General features: G+C 39.3%; 1 pseudogene; it reads right to left on the bottom strand.

Moving 5' to 3' along the window:
- Positions 1–4,284: 4,284 nt before the first annotated feature.
- LOC111147927 lies at positions 4,285–4,622 on the bottom strand (annotated as a pseudogene).
- Between the last annotated feature and the right edge of the window lie 334 nt (positions 4,623–4,956).

Here is a 4,956-nt window from a genome sequence, read left to right as displayed (position 1 = left end):
CACAGGGAATTCATTCCTTGACGGTCAGTTAGTGTATTATGATAGGACTGATAGCATATTATTATAATAGTATTATAACAGTATTGATAGCATAGTAATGTTAATATATAAATATTAACAATAATTAGGAGTGCCCTAGTTAAGATGAGCACTGGGGTTGTATGTAAATTGTATACCTGAAATTACTATTACATTGAATGTTAACTGCCTAGAATTAAAATAAAAACTTAAAAAAAAAGAAATTAAAATAATCATTTATTGCCCCCTCTATTCCATACCAGGTTTTACCAATATAATCTATAATATAAAAACCTATAGGATATCTATCTTATTCACATTTTATACATAAACACAGAACCAGAGAAGCTAATATATTCAAGGTCACAGAGCAAGAAAGAGATCTATATCAGTTCCAAGCTCAAGTCTGTCTGTAGCCGAAGTCTAAATTCTTTCTCTCTTCACATTCTGCCTCACAAATCATCTCAAGTCAGCTCCTGAAAGCTATCTTGCCTAAATCTTCATCTTCAGTGCTCTGATCAGAAAGAGTTTGGGCAGTTTTGTGATATGAGTACAAACCATATTTACTGACCACTGTTCATTATTACATGCAGAATAAATAAAAAGGTGATATTCAGTCATTCTTTCTGCCTTTCACTAAATATTTAGTAGATTTTCACTATGTGCTAGTCACTGTTGTAGGCACTGGGGATGAGGAAGGGAATGAAAGAGACAAAATCCTGATCTTCACGGAATATATATTCTAGCAAGTCCCTGTCCTCTCTGTCCATAATACCCATAACCAGAAAAAAGCCCCTCCATTCATACCAAGACATCCCTACCTCTTGCAAATGATGCTCATGCTCTTGGGCCCCCAGTCTTGAGGAGAGGCAGCCCATTCTGTAATCAGAGCTGCTGTGAAGATGTCCAGGGACTGGATTTTTTACAGAAAAAATGGTACCCACATGGCCATTTGAGAGAATTTGCAGCCATCATTTCCATTGGTCAGAGGAGTGTGCATTTAAGTGAAGAAAGCAGATGGTGAGCAAGCCTCAAATCGCAGAGGCTAAACCACACATGCTCAAAAGATACACTGCTCTACTGATTAGAGCCTCAAGTTTACTGTGTGCTGAACTAAGGGTTATGTTGGGACTGTGCCTCTCAACCTCAGTCATCAGAAATGGTTGTGTTTCCTTTTAAAAGGCTTTAGTAATGTTGCTTCCCCTCCTCCTCCCACAAGGGCAGTCCTCCTCATTGCCAAGCCTATTTTTATGGTTCATCTCCAAAACAAGTGCAAAATAGTCTTGGCCTCAGATGAGCCCTCCCTCTTGCTGGCCACTGGAACACCATCTGCAAGTTGAGTGGGAACAGTAAACACTGCAGGTTAAGTAACTCATTACTAATATTTTCCTTGAGCTCTGAAACTTTTTAAACAAACAACAACAACAATTGTATCATAATAACCTTTCAGAGGTTAACAGCCAGCAGGTGGTCCAGCTCAGTTGAAATGCAAACCAGACAGCTGTTTGATTATAAACTGTTGATTCTTATGGAGATCTGGGGAAAACTTCTTGCTGAAAAAGGGTCTTCTCTTAAAAATCCCTAATGAAACAACACATAAATGTCAAAATGACAAAAATAAGGAAGTGTGTCATAGACTAAGCATTTTAATGTCCTTTCTGGCTTCCTCCAGAGTGTACTCTGGATCTAGCCACATTTAATGGCACAGATTTTTAAAGAGGTTGTGCACAGCATGAATTTTTATGACTCAAATAAAACTTGGAGAGGGTCACTTTCTCCGCCATAGTCAGTGTCCTCAGCAGATGTGTGGAAGGCTCACGTTTCAAACCGGCCACCCGTGCCAATGTATTACCTGGACCCAAAGGCTGTAAGGGAGGGCACACGTGACAATGTGAGGAAACCCTGAGGTGTGCAGCATTATTCTGTCTGTCTCCAAGCTGTGAAGACATGGCAGGAATTCCCCTGGGAAGGTTTGGCAAAGCTAGAGAAAATTCCAAGGGCTGATAAAATGGTTTGAGACCAGTGGATGAAAAGTTTCTAATCAAAACCTTATATTAGCACCATACAGCCCCATGGATTGATAGGACTGTTCTCCTCCCTTGATGATGAAATGGGACAAAAGAAAATCATTCCCTAAATCAGTATTTAATTACTGGTCTATTATGTTACAATCAGAAACATTTCAGAAAGCTCAGAAAAAAACAAAGTTCAACGTTTTTATACTAAAATCTGCATTGAATGATGAAATGCAAAAGCTGTAGAACTTCAAGGAAAAAGGAGATATAGAATGGCAATCACCCATGTTTTTAAATACAAGAGAAGGAACAAAAATGAAACGTGTAGAAAAGAGAGTTTCACAGTTCCTAGTTTAGTTGCAATAAATTGGCAGAAAGATGAAATCAAAGAATGTGAAAAAAAAAATACTTTTTGGTTTGACCCATGTTTGAAGGAGTGCTCTGACATGACCTTATAAGCAAGCAGTGGCAATGAGCCAAATCCCCAGAGATAGGATGGGAGGCAAAAAATAAGGAAGCACCCAAGATACTTAGCAGGTCCGTGGCACTTATAGGTTATAAGAAGGGAAATATGAGGTGGTAGCACTTCATTCTAGTAAAATAGACTGTAAAGCCTTTTGAGGGCTTTTTATACCACATTAGAACAAAGCTGTGGCTGCTTCTCAATTCCGGGGGAGGGGGAACTTTGAAGGTGAAACAGCTATAATTTAATAAATATTCATTAAGGATCAACATACAATACATAACCTGCTAGGCAATCTGGAGCTACAAAAATCAGAACAGTTTTGACCACTCACTTCAGATTTCAATCTCCAAAGAAATAAAAATCCATAACTAACCAGAAGATAAAACATAAAGGCATGAAAATTCTTTCTTTGCATTTCATTACCATATTTGTTGTAATTATTAGTTAGAGAGCATCCAGGAACGCTACACAGGGAGAGAGACTTTGAACTTGACCTGAAAGATTGAGAAGGATTTCAATCATGAAGGTTAATTCCATAATAAGCTAAGAAGCCAACGTTGGTTGGGAGTCATCTCATGGTTCACATAACTATAGGCAGCCGGCATCTTGACTGGACTGGAAATAACCACGGCTTTACTCTCACACTGAAAGTCTTGATGAGAATGTCCAGAAGGCTGGGACCTCTTTCTCTCCCCGCATGTGTTCAATCCAAGAGGTTAGCCGTATCTCTTTACCTAGTGGTGCAGAGTCCCATGATGGCAAAAGCAGATGATGCCAAACTGCCTAAGACTCAAGCCCAGGACAATGTCATTTCTACCATATTCTGCTGTTCAGAGTAAGTTAGAATCAATCCAGGCTCAAAAGGAGGAGGACATGATTGTTCAGAGACCAGAGAAATTATGGGTAACCATCTTTACAGGGAAACAACCACACCTACCCACTGAAATTATTTGATATTTTTAAAAATCTGTGATAGGCGCGCCTGGGTGGCTCAGTGGGTTAAAGCCTCTGCCTTTGGCTCGGGTCATGATCCCAGGGTCCTGGGATCAAGCCCCGCATGGGGCTCTCTGCTCAGCGGGGAGCCTGCTTCCCACCCCCCGCCTGCCTCTCTGCCTACTTGTGATCTCTGTCTGTCAAATGAATAAAATCTTAAAAAATAATAATAAAATAAAATAAAATAAAATCTGTGATAATTGCCAGTTTTACTCCCCTGGCTAAGAGATCTAGAATTTGAGGCTTATATGTTTTTTTATACTTATCCTATGAAAAAATTAGGTGTCCCCATTACCCTTATAAGCTGGTTGCAAATTATTCAGCTATTAATTATAAAACTTTAATTCTTTGTGTGTGATATGACATATATTCATGAAAAAATATATATAAGCAAAAAGAAAAAAGCTCACACCACAAAGAAATAAGCAGTTAAGCTTTTGATATACGTATGTATGCATACACACATGTATGCATACATACAATTTGAGATTTAATCCTACGTATGTGAGCTGATACTAAATATACTGCTTTGTAACCTGTTATGTCTTACTTTACAATATAGAATGAATATGTTTTCATGCATATATGTAAAACTTTCTAATTAAACAGACCTGCATAAGGGGTCAAATACAGAATCCAGGGAGATGCTAGTAACAAGGAAATGATCTAAAACAAAATTCCACCAGATGATTAAAAGTCAAACAAAGGTCAAAGATACATCAGAAAATACTAATAGAAAGAAAGGAGGGAAAGGATTTCAATATCAGACCAAAAAAAAAAAAAAAAAAGAATTCAATGCCTAAAACACACAGGATAAGGGCAGCTGCATGAATGTCTTTGCTTCCAAATGCATCATCACAAACTTCTTCCTTATTCTCATCTCTTTCCCAAGCTTTTTTGACTTAGCTACTCCTTTTACCATTTCTTCAGGGTCCAAATGCCTCATAGGAGTTCCTCCTTAAACCCCTAGTGAGGCGGGGTCAGCCCTCCTCTAAGGTTTCCTTCTGTTTCCTGGCTTATACCTTTGGAAGGTTAAGGACTTCTTCTGCCTCTTGTGGTACATCTTCTGAAGGAGGGTCTGCCTCCACCTCTGGCATATTCTGTGGTTTCCCCTCATTTTCTTTACAAGACTTTTTGCTTGTTGAGTACTTTTCTGTTATTTCTTTTGAATAAATTAATCTTGAAATGATCGGGGCACTTTTCTCCCCCTCCAGCAATATAGAGCTGCTATAAGGAAATAGGGCCTGGACTATAAGCTAGTTGATATATTTCTTTTTTTAAAATATTTTATGTATTTATATGACAGAGACAGCGAGAGAGGGAACACAAGCAGGGGGAGTGGGAGAGGGAGAAGCAGGCTTCCTGCTGAGCAGGGGGCCCGATGCGGGGCTCGATCCCAGGACCCTGGGATCATGACCCGAGCCGAAGGCAGATGCTTAACAACTGAGCCACCCAGGCGCCCCT

The sequence above is a fragment of the Enhydra lutris genome, unplaced genomic scaffold (genome assembly GCF_002288905.1).
Source record: "Enhydra lutris kenyoni isolate GAN:26980312 unplaced genomic scaffold, ASM228890v2 scaffoldscaffold18, whole genome shotgun sequence".
NCBI lineage: Eukaryota > Metazoa > Chordata > Mammalia > Carnivora > Mustelidae > Enhydra > Enhydra lutris.
This window is presented reverse-complemented; position numbering and strand designations above follow the sequence as displayed.